Here is a 22,169-nt window from a genome sequence, read left to right on the forward strand (position 1 = left end):
AAGCCATCAGGATTCTCTCCGATAGCATGGCGGTTCTGAAGGCACTGGACAACTACATCATCACATCGTCGCTGATACAAGAGTGTCACCAAGCACTTGAGCGCATTGCTGCAAGCAACATGGTGACCCTGCAATGGATAAAAGGCCACAGCGGATCCCTAGGAAACGACGCTGCTGATCAGCTGGCAAGGAGGGGATCGGACACGCGGATCCTTGGCCCCCGGCCATACCTGCCTGTGCCCTTTGGCCAGTGCAGGTCATGGCTAAGGCGACAGACTACTAACAATCACAACGATCGCTGGGCTACAGTTAACGGCTGCAGACAGTCAAGGGAGGCGGTCCCTATCCGTTCACCGAAACTGTCTCGCAGCCTGATTGGGCTAAAGCGGGTCGACTTACGAATAGTGGTGGGCTCGCTGACCGGGCACATTCCACTCAATAAACACCTTTTCACCATCAATGTTACAGATAGTCCACTATGTAGAGGCTGTCTTCAACATGAAGAATCAGCGGCACACGTGCTCCTGGAGTGCACGGGGGTCGCGGAATGCCGGGCAGGGATCCTCGGTTCACCGAGCTCCGTCACAGAAGCCTGCGAACGTCCCAGGAGACTTCTGCGCTTCTGGAGGGAGTTGGGATGGCTGGACTGACAGCCTCCCAAAGACACCTGACGCACAATGGGCCGACTTAGAGCCTACGTGCGGAAAAAGGAGCCCATCACCAAGTACCAAGTAGTCATTAGTCAGTAGTCATTAGTTAGTCATTTTTATGAATTTTAAAAGATGCATAATATTTAGTAGGTCTGAGAATCGTCAGTCCACATCTAGCCTTGTTATACACCGACATTCCCTAAAAACAATTTCCATGGCATAAGAACATTAGCTAGTCCTTTCATTCATCCTGACCACCAGTTAATTGCAATTTTACCATGATTGTCATTAGCATGAATATAAGCATAAATTATTTTAGGATTAATCCAGCATAAAATCAATAACTTAATATTAAATCTTTCCTAAGACGTGTAAGAGCTGAGTCATTTTCTGCTTAATTCTAGAGTATCTTGGGAATAATCGTAGAATAAATATATACCTATACCCGTTTATTAGTTTAATTTTAGATAAATATAATGAACGATAATAATTAGAAGAAAAAAAAAACAAAAATAATCCTTTTATGTCCACCAGGCACATCCTTTCCAGCGAGAAAAAAAATGATGTATTAACCTTGTAAATTTTGCTATCATACATATGAAATAACACTCATCATTTGCTACTTACGAGTATTCGTAATGCCATCCGCATTAATCTCAGACTTCCTCACATCACTGCCGGGTCAGATGTGCTCATCGAACGATTGGCATTTGTTTGTTTGACCTTCGCGAGCACGCTAGACGATGAGCGTTCAAAACAACCATCTTATAACGATAATACATTGACCTGAATGAGTTGGCTTTTAGTTTTAGCTAGTTATTGAATTACTAACAAGCACCTTTGTTCCTTGTAACGTTCGTTGATAATCGTGCAAAACGTGCATTTTTTATTCGAGTTATTTATAAAAAATTCCATGATTTGGAAGCGAGCCGTTTTTACCGGTAAGCAACTTTTGTATCTCTAAATCTGTCAAAACCATACTTCCTAGAAGGCTTCGTTTTAATTGCAACATTACTTATCGCGATTCAAACTGAGCTATTTTTAACCTTTCCTCTAGATACCTGGTGGCTTGGTAGGTGTTTTGTTGACAGATAAGCGCGAGCCAAGTCTACGTTAGCCACGTAATTCTCGGGATTTTCGCAGTATGTGCCTACAGCTGGCCACCGATAAACCTTTGTTTTCTCCTTATCTCGACTCCACAGTCGCCCCGTCTTCGCTGCCATCACACCCTAAATTGTATCTGTTTATTTTTTATTAGTAAAGTATACCTGGTTTTAAAAGTGGCAAAATTTCTTCGGAGATTCGGTCTAATTTGTCTAATCCGTTATTAATTGTTCTTAGTACTAAGGATTTTTTTATTATTTTTCCTTATCCAGCCATGTGTCCTACATAATTACATGAAAATTATGAAAACGATAGAATCTTAACACTTATTATTAGTGTTTAAAATCTATTAACTAAACACGGTGATCGACAGTCGAAATTTTTGTCAACATTTATCAAACTTTTCAATTCCAAAGAATAAAACTTCAACAAGACTATGAAAGTTTTATCAAAAGCATTCGATCCGGTTACGAGAACTAAAATTTGTCTATGTGGGTGTGTACGACAAATGTTTGTTCAAAGTCTGGGTGTTTGTTCATGAGGTCTGTATTCGGAACGGCATGGGGAATCCTAATGTAGGGCCGTGGGTTTATGTTGACATACACTTTCTGTCCCCTCTCTACCTTGAACAAACATAAATAGTTCGTTTGTTAGTAGTTGTTACACAAATAGTTTAATTAATTAAAAATTATTCTGATGATTCCAAAATTCAATTGTCACTGGGAAAATATTTATAAAATCAATCGAATTTGTTTTTATTTTATGCATGAATGATTAACCTTTTTCTTAGAATGTTCAAAGTAATTACGCTTTTCAATTAAAATTTGATTGGAATCTAATAAAACAAAACGGAGTATTCATATTTTTATAGCACAAGAATACCAGTCTACACCACACTCATATTTCAAGAATTATAATCGGTCTTGTAATGATATAAACTATTTCTATCGGGAATTGGTGCTCGTATCGGGTTTCGTACTCAAAGGGTAAAAACGGAACCCTATAACCGAGGCATCTCTTTGTCCGTCTGTCTGTCACCAGGAATTTATCTCATAAACCATAACTAGACAGTTAAGATTTTTACAGATGGTGTATTTCTGTTGCCAATATCGTATAACAAAAAATATATTAAATCAGTTACGGTAATAAATTTCATAGATGTCAAATAACCCAACCGACTTGGTCTTATTTAGATTATTTGAACGGAATCACTGGTGTCGCGACACCGACTCGCACTTGGCTAGTTTTTTTAATTGCTAGACATTTTAATATAAACAAACTAGTATTTTTACTTCGTTGAGAAACAAAAAGAACTACAAATTTTCAATCAACTCCAAGACAAAGCGATAACAATTTTTATCAAAGTGCAAAAACAGATACATTATAAACTTATAGGACTGGTTTCCGAGGTCACGCATATAAATCTAACGCAAAACAAAAACGTTCAGACGTGTTCTGTCCATCGAGTGTTTACCGTGTTTCGTAACAAAATGAAGTACTATATTTTAATCGGTCTATTAACTTTAGTACATTTACATATTTGTCAAAGTTCCGTTCTACCAGCCAATTCAAAATACAGTGCATTCGATGATTATGACTATGGTGATGACGGAGACTTATTTTCACCGGACGAAGAAGATGACAAGGAGGATGAATCTCCAAAACCAATATACGATATAAAGGACGCGCCGAAACTCTTCGAAAAATTCATTAAAGACTATGAAAAGAAGTACAAGGATGGCAAAGATAAAGAGTCGCACTATAAAAACTTTTTGGAGAATTTGAAGGAGATAAACAGGATCAATAGTGACAAGGAATTGAGTTCGACCGTTGATATCAATCTGTTTACGGACTATTCTCAGGAGGAGAAAAATTGACTATAACTAACTAATGTGTTTTTGTCTTGTCATTTTAATATTTATTTCAATTTCACGTTAGGAGAAGTGCAACTTGTCTGCAACCTTCGACTTCTTTTAATTAGTAGAAGTGATAATCTTAGGCACATTACAGTTTTGTTTATATCAATAAAATACTTTACCTAAATATACAAATTAAATTGTCTGCATAGTTTTATTAGATTCGATTCAATGATGGAATAAAATGATATTTATAAACAACATGGCATTTAGAAGAGCCCGTTTAGATCCGTTTTAAAATTAGGCTATTTATGAACCGAGTTTTAATATCTAATATATTTTAGTCTTAAATCATATATTTATGGATTGTCATAAGTAGATATAGCCCAGTGCTATAGGTCACCAGGCCAAACTCACTGTACGTGACGTGTTGCGGGTTTGATCCCCGGATAGAACAAGCGTTTATGTGATCCACGTATCGCTTGTGCTAAGTCTGGATGTCTTTGAATTAAATTCCTAAGGATTTCGTGATAGAAAGAAAAAAATAAAATCTACATTAAAAACAAAGGTTTGTAAATTCAATGCCTAATAAAGTCTCATTAGTTTTTTAATCTTCTAAATATTCATTAAAAGCAAAAAGCGTATGGAAATAAGGGGCTGTTAAATTTGGTCACATTAATAATCCCGGTCAAAGAATTTTGCATAGGGACATTTTCGCGTTGTCGTGGAAGGGTCGGCACAAGGCGGGCATAATGAATTAAATTAGGTCCTACTGATAACCTCTCAGCACAATTTCGGTACTGGGACTCGGGACAATATATGAAGATATACTCGTACATCTCAAAACTAGATACGTTACAATAGATATACAACGAAGCAACGGACTTTCTGAAATCGATTGCGAATGGTAATAGACCTGTACTTCCTTGAGCTTGTATATGAAGATGGTTTAGCCTGTACGACACTGACACTACGCGGTTGGGAGGGTCCAAGGAGGTTTTAGTGACTTTTGTAGAATCGAGACAGTCCTCTCTTCCACATCACAAGCAGCATGACAAAAGAAACTTATCAAAGTACGAATGACAAAAAGAGGTAATATACTTAATCAATTCGTTGCCGCATTGTATGAAAAGTACACCCATTTATATAATGCATCCATTATCCGAACAGCAAAAGTAAATTAAAGTGAGAGAACTGGCCACAAATACAATGAATTAAAATAATAACATTCGAATATTTAAAATGACATCAAATTGGTTCCTTGTTCCGTGTGTTTTGTTCTGATTTGAATATTTACGGTCAAGACATACGTGCTGATTTAAAGTATTAGACCGTTTTAGTAAAATAAATGATAAATGGAAGTGTGATATCATAATTACAAAAATAATAATCTCAAGACACAACGAACACACTTTTGCCGTAAGTTTCCCAATTTAAACTTGAAGAACTTCCTTATACTTGAACTTATCAACATATGTTTTAATTTAGACAACGTGTGACGTGAGAGTGACATAATCGTTTATTTTATATTTGGAATTTTGAACAAGAAGCTGTTGCTCAAAGGCGCAGACAGAAAAGGAATAACAAACACCAACAATCGTCAATTATAATTCAATTAATAAAGCATTAATAGTTTTTTGAAAATAATTAGAGAATTTGTCAGAAACTGGTTAAAGTGGTTCCGTTCAGAGCAGTCTGTAGAAAAACGGGAGAGTTGCTTAAAAAAACGTCCAGGTTCCAAGTTACAAATAGGCTAAAAATCAAAATTGGCCACCCATCATATTCATGCTTATACCAAGAGTTGTTTAACCTAGCTATCAATTTAAATTATTCGTTGCAACAGGAATACATCATCTATTAAAATTTATTTCTACCTATTATGGTTCTTGACCGACAGACTGACAGCGCAGCCTTAGTAACTATTCCGTCTCTACACTTTTTGTCCAGCACCGCAAAATAATTAAAAACATACTTATTTTAAACTCTCCATAAAATTTGTCACATCCAGGCATAAAGGAGCAGTAGTTCTTCGTCCGGGGACAAGACCTTGCTAATGTCAAGTGGCCCGAGTCCGAAGTCGAGAGTTATGTGCATAACGCCTGCTCTGTGATTTATATCGTTTCAGATTCAACCCACATACATATGTATGCATGACCACATACATTTTAACAAACCGTTTTAGACCGTTATACATAGTAGCACGGGTCTCTTTTAAAGTGAATTTATGTGGAACTTCTATTTTGCTCTTGTTACAGATCGCTGTGCTGTTGCGGAATTCAAGAACTTTATTAACTGGAAGACTCTTTGAAAAATCTGATTCGTATATAAATTTTTAGATCGAGTTAAGTTTTGGTTTCCTTTGATCCTTCCAATAAATTTATTTTTTCTTACAAACATAACATAATTAATAATTATACAATACATTGACACCTATCATCATCTATAAAGACAGGTGTAGTTGAAGAAACAAGAGGGCTACCTTTCTATGCCGAACGACGTCTGTCTTCCAAAATGACAAAATCAAATTAACAAAACAAAATTGAACCGACATGGAACTCCATGGTTACTTCTCAGGTTACTTCTCTTTTAAAATAAAATTAAAATTGTATAAATCATGTGATCAATTAATGCTTGTCCTTCAATTTCTAAATTCCCTAGTGTTGTTCTTTAAAAAAAAAGAGAAAAGTAACAATCGAAAAATACAAATAACGTTCGTTAATAATTAATATCAAAACCCTCTCATTTCTCCAAGAACTGTGTCATACAGATTCAGAATATACCAATTTGGAAGGCTCGACGGCGGCAATAAAGGGAATTGTCCCCAGACATGTTTCATTTATCTATCTTCATTCGCCATTTGATTAATAACCTAAATGTTAGTTATCTTAGTGGTGTTTAATTGCCCGTACGGTAACTACAACATTATATTTAACGAACTGGGAGAATGTTGGGGTATCTATTACGTAACTATCGTTTTAAGTACATTGGTAGGCATCAGTAGGCCCACGCCCGCATGTAGGCTTCTATATTTAAGCCTGTTGGCGGATTGCGTTCGGGGTGTTGGAGGCGGTGAGAACAGGTATACCGACTCCTTGCAGAAGCGAAGTTTCCTGGGATGTTTCTAAAAGCATACTTTCATGAAAATAGAAATTACGTCAGAACTTCACCGTCACGATCACCGATGTTTTAAACATTGTTAAGTGTATGTGCTTCAAAATGAAATTAAAATCAAAAATTTTGATATCAAGTGGGCGGTTTTTCACGCACTTTTAAAGGTAACAGTATCGACTCTAAGTGTTCGGTTCCTGTAGAATCGAAGCGATAAGAAACTTAACAAATTAAAAATCTTCGGCCTAATCTCAATTCTACATCGTGATGTCAAGATAAAGCCCTCTAGCACCTCTGCATGCATTTACTGGAAAATTAAGCTGAGCAAGTTAAGCAAATAGTTAATCATACTTAAAACAAGCGTAAAAGATATATACTTACTATCTATTCATAAGGTGTTGTCATAAATCTCCGTAACTCTGAGTTTTCTATATACAAACATTTCCGTAAAAAACATCTTTCAATATTGCTACAATGTCTCAAAGGATGATCTAAAGATTCAATAAATTATGTACAGGCTAACTGACCTCTGTGTCTCAGAAGTAATATCTTCTACAGTTAAGTAGATATCAATAAGATTAATTTGGTTTCTTTCTGGATTTTTGTTTTGGCCTTCTCTCTCTACCCAAAGTGTATAAACGAAACTATTACTGAGGGTCCGCTGACTATCTGCATGTCCGTACATTCGTTATAGGCATTCATGCATCTCATACACCGTTTTAGATAGACAGTAGAAATTTTCCGGATTTAATCTATTGACTTCATCACTTCAAAATTAAGTTTAATAAAACCACTTTGCGCCACTGTGGAGTATTACCAGGACTGCAGTAATGTTGTTTTAATAATAGTGTTCAGACGGGATTTATTTAAATCAGTGAGCTATTTTCATTCCTCGACACAAAAAAGCAAGCGAGTTTGGCTACATCCTCAGCTAAGGCGATCCCAACACAGCCTTATAGGTATTTGAAATTAGTGGTTTAGGCGACTGCCAATATTTTATAGCACGCAAATGCCGATATACCTATTTAAATGGTAACTTTGTAATATGAATTATAATTTCAAAATAATTGAAGACTTACTTAATCTAGATAATATGTACACTATTATACAGTAACAAATTATACTTACACCTATATCGGTAAACATCATATTTACTTGATTTGATAAAAAGATAAGTTGAAAAACTGGAGCAAACTTCTTTGTTTTACTACGACTTAATTAAACAAACTTCTTCAATGTCGATAGCTCATGTATATTTAGCTCAAGATTCGCCGGAACATATTAAGTAGGTATGTAATTATCAGCAAGATCAGGGCTCGTAGCTAATGATTACTGAAGTGATTGTCCGATCTTGAGGTTAGGTGGCGGACAGCGCAACGAACAAAACAACGTTGCACGGCATTGCAGGTTTAAGTCAATAGGACTCTGACACTACCGGCTTCTTGCCGTAAGGAGGTCGTGTCGAAGATGAAAAAAAAAATCAAGCAAAATAGATACCTTGATATTACCGTTGTGGAAGAGAGTCTTTGCCTCTCACTCCTTTTTTTCTAGCCTACTGTGTCCCACTGCTGGGCAAATGCCTCCCCCAAATCCTTCCACAACTCTCTATTCTGAGCCGCATGCCTCTCACTACTAAAATAAAATGACTCAAAGTGGATGAATTTATATTTAGCTACATGAATAAACGGTAAACGCTATTTGGACTATTCCATTTATTAAATACTAGCTGTTGCCCGCGACTTTGTTCCCGTGGGTAGAAGATATAAGTTATGATTTATACCTGCCCTGTTTTTTTCACAATTTCCATTGTATCTTCGCTCGTATTAGTCGCAGCGTGATGGTTTAGCCTAAAGCCTTCCTCGATGAATGGTCTATTCAACACAAAAAGAATTTTTCAATTTGGACCAGTAGTTCCTGAGATTAGCGCGTTCAAACAAACAAACAAACTGTTCAGCTTTATATATTAGTATAGATTCATCAATACCCTAAGCAATAAAATAAAAGCTTTTACATGAATGTCGAGTGTTGTATAACTTCTCTTTTTATTTTTAATAATAAATATACTGTCATCTTTCTACTGACCTAGACGCTCGAGATTTTATCTAAAAAGTATTTAATATTCTAATCTGCCGCATAACAACGAAACGTAACTCCCGCAGACATAACTAAACGTAGACGTCAAGTTTGACAGAAGCTAAATATTGTCAACATTAAACACTTCACACCGTTCGAATGTGATTGTGAAATTATTGCTTACCATATTTTGTATTAAAATATTTATATGAGTATGTAAAACTCAAGCAATCGACCATGACAGTGAAATAGAATAATATTTAAACTGAGAATCCGTTCTGAGAAGAGAAATTGAATTATTTAAGGTACGTTTGTTATTTGTCGCTTTTACTGGCTGATTATACTGTTTCTTTAGCGTATTCATTTAAATACTGGGTTTCATTTAATAAGATAGTATTTTAAAATAATAAAAAGTTAATGCATTCGTTGTGGCCGCTGCAACGAAATCTATGAAGAGTTACTGGACGTGAATATTTTTTTTTTTTTTTTTTTTTTTTTTTTTTTTTTTTTTTTTTTTTTTGCACTCCTTCTCTGATTTAAATGAAAAAAAAATAAGCAAAATAATTTTATTAGTTTAAATTGTTCTTTTCTACTGTGTATGCTCTGCCTAATCTTACACTCTCTATTCTGAGCGCATGCTCTCACTACTAAAATAAAATGACTCAAAGTGGATGAATTTATATTTAGCTACATGAATAAACGGTAAACGCTATTTGGACTATTCCATTTATTAAATACTAGCTGTTGCCCGCGACTTTGTTCCGTGGGTAGAAGATATAAGTTATGATTTATACCTGCCCTGTTTTTTCACAATTTCCATTGTATCTTCGCTCGTATTAGTCGCAGCGTGATGGTTTAGCCTAAAGCCTTCCTCGATGAATGGTCTATTCAACACAAAAAGAATTTTTCAATTTGGACCAGTAGTTCCTGAGATTAGCGCGTTCAAACAAACAAACAAACTGTTCAGCTTTATATATTAGTATAGATTCATCAATACCCTAAGCAATAAAATAAAAGCTTTTACATGAATGTCGAGTGTTGTATAACTTCTCTTTTTATTTTTAATAATAAATATACTGTCATCTTTCTACTGACCTAGACGCTCGAGATTTTATCTAAAAAGTATTTAATATTCTAATCTGCCGCATAACAACGAAACGTAACTCCCGCAGACATAACTAAACGTAGACGTCAAGTTTGACAGAAGCTAAATATTGTCAACATTAAACACTTCACACCGTTCGAATGTGATTGTGAAATTATTGCTTACCATATTTTGTATTAAAATATTTATATGAGTATGTAAAACTCAAGCAATCGACCATGACAGTGAAATAGAATAATATTTAAACTGAGAATCCGTTCTGAGAAGAGAAATTGAATTATTTAAGGTACGTTTGTTATTTGTCGCTTTTACTGGCTGATTATACTGTTTCTTTAGCGTATTCATTTAAATACTGGGTTTCATTTAATAAGATAGTATTTTAAAATAATAAAAAAAGTTAATGCCATTCGTTGTGGCCGCTGCAACGAAATCTATGAAAGAGTTACTGGAACGTGAAATATGTTTTATATAAATGCTTTCACTTAGTTTTTTTTTAATGTTAAAATAAAAAAAATGAATAAGTACATATTTTTCTACCGTGGCATTGATCTAATTTTAAGTAACAGCATATATTTATTATGTGGTGGATTTTTTTACTGCATGAAAAATCGGTTAAATTAAGTAATTATACTAATTATGGTAAATATATTTTTAGAATTATAATGAATATTAATCTTAAACCTGTATCGTCAGGAATCGTCATCGATTCAGGAATCTTGAAACAGAGCAAAGATTTTAAAATAATCTAGCTGTCTAGTCATTGATACAAATATTTTGTAGTTAACAACAATAATATTTTGTAATAAAACAGTAAAGTCCTAGTTTATCGCACAATACCAAAAATTTCAAAAAGGTTTTAGAAAAACAAAATTTCTGCCATTAAAATAATGGCATCCATTAAATTTTTGACTATAGGATCATAGCTAGTTTTTTTTAGAATAGTAGGAATAGAAATATATAATATACTTAGTCTACTATAGATAAAAAAAGATATACTCGGGAACTAACACTGACAGACGACAATCCTATTTTCAAAAACTGAAGTCAGTTCACGTATCTCATTCATTCTCTTTAATTTACCAAGCCTCTTAACATGAGTTTTGTGTTGCCTCTTTCCACCACAACTATTAATTTTTAATTCTAGCTAATGTACTTGTGTAACTTTTAACTCCATTACAATAAATGCTCAAATCCTCTAGCCCGTTTTAGTGAATTTAATTTCTTAAAATATAAATCAGTATTCATTCTTGCTTTAATTCCGCTTCAGACACTTTTGTTTTAAGTTACTCCGCTGTATTCCTTGAAGTCCTGTTAGTTCTCTTATTTGGTTTCTCGTTGATAAACTAAGTTTAAACTCTACCTAGCCTAAAGAAGTCCAAAACAACTTTTAATAGTTTAAATTTTTCTATTTCTTTTCCCTAGCTAAATCGTCCAAGTAAACAGTTTTTATAAAAGAGTATTTTTTATTTGTTTATTAGCTTTTCCCTAACAGTAACATATTATGTTACATCACAGTACCTACTCTTGGTATTGCTATTCTTGTGTATTACGAAACTGCTTAAATTAATGTAGCGAAACCCTGTTGATAGTCCATTGACTCACTAGGAATGATAGATTTCATGACAGAATCAAACTAATCACAAAATAGTGTCATCTGATTCAATCTCAACATATACAGTTTTTTTTTTAATTTGGAAGTAATTCGAGCAGGAAAAATTTATAAAAACCCTATAATAAACAATATGCGAAAAATCATCAGCCTGTAGGCCTTTTGAAGACCGCGTCAACTCGCCCTAATATTGCATAAACGTAACATATTGCTGTAATGGGCCATATTATTATGCGAGTCAAACTCACAGCACAACAGGTTCTGTGCAAATTAACTAAAAAAGTGTAACGGAAATTGAGAATGTAGGTACTCGAAATTTGTAGCTATGATACAGACGGACGGTCAGAAAGCAGTTTCTTAGTAATAGCCGTAATGGGCTTCCGTTTTTACCCTTTGGTAACGAAACCTTATATTTCATTTCTATTTTGATAGTAATCGATTGAATTATGCCTTTGATAGCGCAATTAAATGAACAAATGTATGTGGTTAGGTACCAAATACTCTTGTTCGAATCAATTGTAACGACCAAGCTCATGATGCAATATAATCGTTTAAATGGTTATTACCTCCTGTTAAACAAGCTATTGCACGCATCTGTACTTGCTAGCAATGAAATCAATTGCTCTATGAACAAAAAAAACGGAGAACAGTAGCACTCGATTGTACAATGTAAATTCATTTGGTTGTTTTTAATATGTTATTTTGTATACTAGCCCCGATTCTACTATTTACAATGGCCGATGAATTATGGCAATTGGATTAAATTTGAAACTATTCCTATTCTCTTAAGCATTTTTCCGTCACAATAATTGGAAATTAATTGTATTGACCGTGTGTCTTCTGCCCCGTACTAAATTTCCTATTATTGTGTTGAAATGAAAATTAAATTGGTAATTTAATCCAATTTCCATTCATTCATCGGCCATTGTAAATTGCAGAATTGGGGCTCTCAGGACCTACCGCCGCGTCTTAAAGGAATATTAATATTGTGGCGGGTTTGGAAGAGAGTCAGGACTATACAATCTATAGAGTATATTGCCCCGTAACGCATCCACACCCTTAATAGTCTTTCTTAAAGACGTAGTGTTAGACCCTAAGAAGTCCAACGCAGAAATTTTAATATACTTTTAAACCCCCGACGAAAAAAGAGAGATTCATCTCACTCTGATCTCTCGAACAGGTTAAGGGATTTTAATTTATTTTGTTTTGTATTAAAGGTGAATTTTGTGCGAGTGTTCTTGAAGTGTTAAAAATCGATCGAGCCATTTATAAGTTTTAGGTGACGTTGAGGTTCTTTAAATTTTAATTGTGTGTTTATCGCGCTTTAGTCACTGCTCGTCCTAAACTAATAAGAGCGCAATACACCGTTGCGGTTGTTGCTATTGCAGATGAGACGTCTCGCTTTATTACAAAAATCTTACCTTTTAAGGTTTAGGCCCTTGTTTTGACTGCTGAAATTGTAGAGCGGCAAAAAAATACGAAAAATAAACCTAAACCTAAAATAAATGCTTATGTTAATAAAAAACAAAATGCAAAAAGTAATCTAAACTCATACCAACAATAACAAACTCGAAAATATAATTAAAAGTAAAATTTTAAACCGGATATCCCAGAAAAGAGTTTACTTACCTTAAGTTTTCCTTCCTCTTCCCAATTTTGTATACAATCCCAATATTTTGAAACATGGTAATGAATTGTCAAAACAAAAACCGTTTACCGGAACAATGGTTTGGTAATCAAAAGTGCACTTACCGTAAATAAGTGCTACAGATATATGTGACAGGCGTAATATGGATAAGTAATTACAACAAAACATGTTACATTTTTAAATGCCAAAATTGGTCTTGCATTTAAAAAAATACGTCATGAAATGAATCATTGTTAGTTCGGTTATTGTCCTTGACAACTGTCAGCTTACCATAGTACTATTTGTTTATTTGTTAAACATACAGACAGACAGGTTTGTATTCGATACTAGCTGTTGCCCGTGACTTCGTCCGCGTGGTTAGAAGATATAGGTTATAATTTAGCCTTCTATCTATCATGTAAGATTCAGTCAGCGTTTGCAGTGTAAGCGCAAAAAATGAGTTTTTTTACGACCTCACATTAGAAACCTCAAAAATTGTAGCCTATGTGTTATTCTGATGTATAAGCTATATTGTGGTAAAGTTTCATTCAAATCCATTCAGTAGTTTTTCGTGAAAGAGTAACAAACATCCATACATCCATACTTACAAACTTTCGCCTTTATAATAGTAGTAGGACATAACTATTAAAGTAACAAGGGGCAAGTGCTTACTCGCCAATCGGCAGTCGATTCGCTGGCGCAGGCCGTGCGCACGTTAATGTGTTATATCAATTCGCGCAACTCATGCGCACGCTCAAATATGGGTTTAATTTAAATTAGTTTTATTTCGTACCAGATAGTGATAGTGGTTGTTTTTATTGAGTCGCGGTAAGCCTTTTATATTTTTTTATTATTTATTTTTTTATCAATGTTACGTTGCAAATAATTCCGTACGTGGGGTATTAATGATATTGTCCATCACGTATTTATCAATTTAATATCCGAATGTGATATGCAATTTCATCTATCAAACTCTAAAATGGATATTATTTACCTTTTGAGGTTTTGTGTTAATCACAACAATCTTTACTATTATTTTCTAAAACAATAACTCACAAACTCTATAGAAATAATATTCTATTAACGTTTATAATAGCATGCCTTGCTTCTTTTGTTTTTTACACAGTTAAAAGATATAGATCCTCTTTACAAAGATTCAACCTTGACTGCTTTGTTACAAGAAGTTGCTAGTTAGTGCAATAGACTTAAGTACATTATAACAACATAAATATGATTGTAAATTGACTAACGTTTACACTGAGTTAATTCATTCATCTAAATCTATAAGAACGTATTCGCTGTAAAGACTATTAAGACAATCGGTAACCAAAAAGTTTTAAAATACTTGTTCCTTATATGTCCAAGAACATTTTCAAACTGTATTGTAGAGTCATTATTTCCACTTAAAAAGTCATCAGTCTTAGAAAGAGTTTTTATAGTGCGGTTAGTATTTCTACGTATCAAAGCCACAATGTACGTTGAAATTACCGGTTTAATTATTTTGTCACTTATATTTCACGAAACCTGTTTTCGTGTCGTAAATTAGATAAACTACCATTGACAAAAAATACTCACTAAGCGCTTTTCGGGTTCAGCGTAGTCTATACATAAAAAAGGAAGAATATTATTAGAAAGAGGTAAAACTGTGAGTTAGTAAAAGGCCTAGTTTCAAAAAGCACTAAAATTGTCTCTACAATAAAATTCACTCTATTTTTGAGTATTAAAGCAGAAGAATTAAATAATTTACCGGCCAAAGATACGCGCAGAGAGAAGGAAGATCAAGAAAAAGGAGGGCTTTGAAAGAGTAATACGTTTAAAAAAAACCTGAACCGCCGTGCAACGTCTCCTGCGTTTAGACTTTCTACACTGCCTACGCTTAAAATGAATAACATAACACCTAATCTAACTGAATGTCTCGTTAAATTGTGTATTGAAATAGAAAAAAAAGCTGAAAGCATCTGCATCATAAACTATTCGTATATCGCGTTGGATCTAGTGGAAGTTTATTCCCTACATAGATACATATTTTGTCCCGAGCGACATCCCATTTCTGGGACAGAATTGAAACTCTGATCTACAACACTATTTTTATCAAATAAATCCAACGCTTCGTTTGCACTGAACATCGCACTTACACAATCAGTTGCTTTTTGGATCTTTTAGACTATATAAATATTGTATTCAATGTGGTATTGTTAAGGAAAACGCTTTTCACTTAAACCTCCTGAATTAGATTTTAAACAATCAGTTAATTTCCGAAGAATAATGCCAGGGTTCAGTTTCTTTACAGTTTTTTTTATAATGTAGCTATATGACCGATCCCACAATGATACAAAAATTGTAACAATATCCCATACATCAAAATCAATCTCGGCTTATAGAAGTTACAGTGTATTGAAAAAAAGACGCAAACACTGAAAACATGACGCTCTTTACGTAATGTTTGTATATTAATACTTTTTATTCATAAATCAATAAATGTACCAGAATAACATGTAACTATTTATTGGAACGAATTGAATGTGAACTTTCAATAATTCATTTTTAAAAGAACTTTAACACGTAAATAACACATTATCGAAAACATGTCATTTTCATTAAAATATCTATAACTATTTGCACAAGACATTGCCCCATTTATACGACAAGATGTCTTTGATATTTGTAAAGTTAGAAGTCAAAGTTGTCGTCAGACTAATTAGTTTTTATTGTTCACAGTAATTAGGCGAAGCTCTCGCTTTCTGAGTAACCATCTTAGATGCGAAAGCTAGCGCAATCCGTTTTATTTGTCTTGCTCTGAGACTTAATGATAATAATATTAAAATTCCGAGTATTAATATACATATTAATTTACTTCTGTTTAAGGACTCTTGTCTTTGCTATTTGTCGCGTTGAATTAGTCAGTTATTTGCTTTTATTGAATTAAAATGTTTATCAATATATAAATTAGTTATCTTAAAAACCTATAAAACTTTATTGCGTTAATAGCCCTAAAGTATCATAAATTGTTTATGAAATAAATATTTTAACACCGTCATGATGATAAAATGTATGCAGAAATCTGGCTTTAGTAAAATCTGAAAAATAACACAATTTTATTTAATTTCTACTTTAACAAACAATAATAGAATTATTTTATACAAAGCAGTTGTCTTGACACGGTCTAAGTCGGCGTCTCAGCGTGTCTAGTTGTTTACGCCAAGAAAATATCAAGTTCTTTTTATTTCGAGGAAACCTAAAGAAAGGGGTTTTATATTAGTTTCTGCCGAGCATCGGGTTTTGGTTGAACCCACAACGAGATCGAGCCACTCAAAAGTCACGTATCAAATGACAAACGCTGGAATGTTCTTAGGCTAGAGAAACCGACACCGGCACACGACAGAATGTGGGGTCACAATAAAATTCTTTTTCGCTTTGTTGCCGTTTCCAGACAATATTTCTCACAAAATTCAAATATATGAAAGGATTCTTTTACAACAAACGTTTGTAAAGAACAAAATTTTCTTTCTTCTTAAATTATATATAACTCGTGAAGATTCCATTCGAAATCATATCACGTAATTATTAGGTATGTTACCTTCAAAACTTAGATACACTACACGCGAAATAGCAACTTATTTGTTTTTGATAAAAGCAGCAAAGCGTTTGCGGCATCCCAATTAGGTTTAACTCGATATACTTACTCGTGTTAATAATAAAAAAGAAAATATTCGCAGCTTTCATAAAAGCTAATAACGAATTTCAGCACTGACGTTGTTCTTGATAAACGTAGGGAGAATACTAATATTAGTAGCAGAGAAAGTTGGTCTTATATAATTATATTAGAACATAACTCTTGGTAAGTGTAACAAACAACACTCAGATAATCCGATTGGCCAAGAAAATTAACATCAAGTTCATCCTTCACCATTACTTATTCAGAATACGTAATTATTGTTGTTTTGCGCAATAAAATAATAAAGTCTTGTAAGAATAACATCTACACAGCTTCCCTGAGTATGAAACTCTTCCGAAATCGTCCTAATTGATGTACACAATTTATCTATACTCATAGCTGCAATGTCATTACCGTAATTACTCATAAAAAATGGAAAGTTAAACACAATTTTGATAAGAAAACCTGAAACCACTCTCTTTGTACTGTATTTCAGTTTTATCTAAGCAGAAACAGTAATTTGCAGTTTTGTTAAAATGTTGTGAATGTGGTGACAGTTTTCCATCGACAGACATTGTACGAGTATTAAGTGATTCTCAATAACGTTATGACGATAAATGAAAATATGTCAACGGTAAAGAAAAACATACTCAAAAAGACGCCATCGCTACCGCTGTCTGAAATTGGTCAAATGATATTCGAACACGATTTTCTCAATACTTACAGTCTTTGTGTTGAACGTTTTCAGATCTAGAATATATAGATTCTCTTTGTATTGAAGTGCTATTGGATTTGACTCTCAATTTTTGCAATGCAAATTACTTTTTTCAAGGTATTTCATGTTTTTGCGGATGCTTCTGAAATGCAGTACAAGATATTTATGTGTCGAATGTAGAGGACGAGCAAAGCCGTTAAGTTTGATAACACCCTTACTGTGAAGAAAGCCATAAACATTTTTTGTTCAAAATTACAGTAGCTACAAATGCTGAGAGTGCCAAATCGTGACACGACTGCGAGTAACATTTTTATCTGTCGTGATCGGGCTATTTGCTGGAATATCGCGTAATATGACGAGACAACGGTGTTCAACACCAGTTACTTCAAGTTTACGAGTTCCTCAATATTAAGTTAGGCGCTTAACCTACGTACTAAGATCTAAAACGACACTTTTATGCGTCATTTTAATTTTGCATTGTGCAAAGTACTTAATTGGAATAACTAGCCTGAAACATATCAGCCCTAAAAGATACATGAAGAATTAAGAAACCTCTAAAGAATACGTCTAGCAAACACACAAATATATTTTTAAGGTAACGTAATTTTCGAACAAGAATTCGAGCAGCTAATGGATTTTATTTCCTAAAAGATAGACTTTTATATCGAATTTCTTCAATACGTACCCTTCGGCCCTTCTAAAATTAATTTTGTTGTTCATTGAAGGCGTGCAAACCTGTCGTCTCTGACTCCCGATAACGTTGACTGATCGGACGTTGGACGGGTGGAATAGATGAGAGAAGTACGTGCTACGTCCGAAACTCGGCGTGATGAATCGGCGACTTGTAATCGTTGGACTAACACGGGTCCTGTAATTTGTTAAGGGAAAGTTCATTGGGTCCTGGCCCTGCAGATGTGCACTATCATCTATTGTGAACGAATACGCGACATGTTTATTTATAAGGACTTAGATTGCCTTTAGTTTTGCTCTCCATCTTTCCAAATTTTTTCACACGTTTTGATTGGATTTTTTAAAGATATTGAAGTTTTAGCCCGTAGTCATCCAATATTCTTATCTTTAAGTGGTGGTTATAACTTGGAACAAAGTTATTTTTTTAAGATTAAAGGTACATGAAACAACAAAAACAGCTCGCAGGGTCTGTATTAATGAGGCAAACGTGCCGTGCTTGCGATGACTAACGAAACAAATCGATGTCTAGGAATCGGCGGACTCGCATTTTCCGAATCTGTTCAAGTGGAAAAATATCACTACTTTAACAATACTGTCTGATGGTTAACGAATACTTTTGCAATAACATCTTTCCATACAAAAAATATGTTGCAAACAAACCACGAGTACATTGCCATTAATTCGAAATGAGAGCAATAACTTCAATAAAATGCGAACACCAAAAAGTATTAACAAAGCTCTACAAAAAAAATTTAAAAACAATTAACGATTTTATTGATATAATTTTTGCAGTTCTATTCGAGCTTATGTAAGCTTTATAACACCGGAACTGGTGATATCAATACCATATGAATAAACAAACCGCATGTGACTTCATGTACACAGAATATCTTTATCTTTATTTTTGTGTACCTACTGAGTGGTTTCCTGTTGGCTGTTGACCTGTTATCTTTTGCGATGAATTTGTTCACATTTGGATTCCACGACGGTCATATTTTATCGTTTTAATTGCATTATCTGGCTATTAAGAAAAATTTCTTTGAGCTGATTTGAATGACCTATATTGCAATAATATGCGAGGAAAAATAAGTTTATTATTTAATTTAAGGTCTGTATCATTGTATAGTATATGTATATGATAGATTTATAGACAGTAGATAACGATATAATTCCTATGAAATTAATAGTTTACAGGTTTTTTTAATGAGAAATCTACGACATTATCATTAAGCCTCAGTCCTAGTGCACATTAATAACACTATATTCAGTGTTGTTGCTATTTATTGATGCGAATTTATCAGATCAAAAATCAGGAAATCCCGGTTGGGGTGTTAATTAGCACAGTGGTGTGATATCTCGCCCACGAGTCGGTTCCGTTTTGGCTTCATCATACACTATCTAACCAATTCTAACATCATGACGACGCTTCTATGATATATTTCAAGTTTATCAGCTGGTTAACTTTTTCCGGGCTTTGAATATGTAGAATTATGTTGTTAGGTACTATTCATTTATGAACGTTGGTACCTAGCAAATATTATAGGAAGACTAGCTGACCCAGCAAACGTCGTTCTGCTTGATAAATTTCGTCCAAAAAATAAAAGAATAAATTTAAGTGTGGGCAACCCTTGTCACTTAGGGGTATGAAAAATAGATGTTGTTCTATTCTCAGTCCTACCCAATATGTATACAAAATTTCATAAGAATCGGTCGAACCGTTTCGGAGGAGTACGGTAACTAACATCGTGACACGGGAATTTTATATATTAGATATAATATTCTATTATTTTGTTTCATAATCGTGACTTGTTTCCTCGTTGTATGTTTTTGGGAACATTAAGCAATACTTTTAGTCCATCAGATAGATAATTAAAAAATATAAGACTCGTCATTTTGCCTTTATCTAAACAGTAAAAAGTACTGCAATAAACAGCTTTAAATTTAAGGAGATCGTTATCACATTTAATAAGACTATTGGGCAATAAATACATATTACAACATTAATGCAGATTATACAAACGAACTCGTCATGTGACTAGTTCTGCAATTAATTTAAATAAAACAATTAATAAATGATAACGGAATAAAACTGATACCAACTTTTTGCGAGATCAAAGGCCATGATACTTTTTAAAAACATTGAATAAATTAATAATGACAGTAATCTTTCCTTAATTTATGTTATTATGTGCGTATATCACACGTGTGTGAAATAACCTTAGGCGTTGGTTGAAGTTAATCTATTAAGCCTCATGGTAGAGTGGTGAGTGGCCCTGATTGCCCTGGGTTCAATTCGCGCAAATGGAAAATGTTTTTGTGAAGAACACGCTCAATTGTTTTGTTTCTAGGTGTAATTTATCTATAACTAGCTGTTGCCCGCGACTTCGTCCACGTGGGTAGTATAAAAATGATTTATACCTGCCCTGTTTTTTTTCACATTTTCCATTATATCTTCGCTCCTATTAGTCACAGCGTGATGGTTTATAGCCTAAAGCCTTCCTCGATGAATGGTCTATTCAAGACAAACAGAATTTTTCAATTTGAACCAGTAGTTCCAGAGATTAGCGCGTTCAAACAAACAAACTCTTCAGCTTTATATATTAGTAGAAGTAGATATAGAGTATAGATAAGGGAAATTAAAAAAAAAATGTTTATTAAAACAAATGCATACCTAATTATAAAATGTATAATTATGTTAAAACACATGTTCTCATACCTACAATTTCTGTAAACGTTGCCTTTATATCGCATAGTGAAAGCAAAGTAAATTAGTATAAACAGTTGTGTCGAATGACATGTTATTTAAATACGTTTGCATTTTTAATTTGATAGTTATTACTGTCACGTGTCAAACGAAAAAAATACTATAGGTAACTTATTTACGTTGCTCTGAGAAATTATGTAAGCAAACCGTAAAAATTACTTATGTACGAGATATTAAGATTAAATAACAATATCATAATATGAAAAGACTGACCGTTATAATATTATTATAATTAAAAAAGAAAATGGAAATTAGAAAAACCTTGCTGTCAAAAATCATCATTACAAGAACTTAGCTGATATATAGTATTTTATTAATTTATTTTCCGTTCCAAAAACGTAAAGGTTTCACTAAATTTCACTTCATATCCTAGTTCTTTGAAGTTCCTTAAAGATTGCATAAACCACAACAGCCCTAACTATAGCAACACTTGATTCCGATAGCATTGCCACCTCGCCATAAAAATAACAACATTGTTATTTCAAATTTATCTCACCATGTGTAATTCTATTAGATGCTGAAACATTCACATGCGTCAGTCATGCAGCTAGGAATGTAATATTCAAGTAGACGGCGTCTGCTATCATGTGTACTTGGTACCTACTTCCCATAGGAATGTTCATTGGATTATCGTTTCTGCGGAACCTGCCACCTCGCATTCGTCGCGTCGCGCCTCGTGTCGCGTGACGGATCGCACCGCACTTCTTTAGGGTTGAACCTAATTATTTCCTACTTATATTTTATATGTATGGATGGTTGTGCCAGCAAAACCACTGAACGGATTTAAACGAAACTTGTGCACAGTTAGTTTATAATCAGGATAAACATATTTTTATCCCAGTTTTATGTTCCTCCGGCATCATTTTCGATTTACAGCGGGCGAGTCCGCGGGCACCAGCTAGTTTTATTACATTTAACCTGTACTGTCCCACCCTATTACCTGAGTTCGACTCGAGCTTTTTGCAGAATGCTAAAAAAGTCGTCTCAACCCTTATGGCATGATCCTGAACTCTACCAGCCCACTGTGAATTTGGTATGCGAAAGACATGCCCAGTTTTTTTAGCAAAATAATTTCAGTGGCTAATTGTTCACTAATCATTGATTGCTATCTCATCGAAAATATATATATTGATAAAATAATACGTAATTGAGATTAAGTGTGAGTGTGTGTGGACTTGACCTTATTAGTACAAGATGATTATTCTGATAACAT

The 22,169-nt window shown here is 34.0% G+C and overlaps 1 pseudogene; it reads left to right on the forward strand.

The window, feature by feature from the left end:
* Positions 1-8,919: 8,919 nt before the first annotated feature.
* The window catches only part of LOC113491916, a 29,927-nt pseudogene continuing 16,677 nt past the window's right edge, over positions 8,920-22,169 (forward strand).

Source organism: Trichoplusia ni, chromosome 3 (genome assembly GCF_003590095.1).
Source record: "Trichoplusia ni isolate ovarian cell line Hi5 chromosome 3, tn1, whole genome shotgun sequence".
NCBI classification, from domain to species: domain Eukaryota; kingdom Metazoa; phylum Arthropoda; class Insecta; order Lepidoptera; family Noctuidae; genus Trichoplusia; species Trichoplusia ni.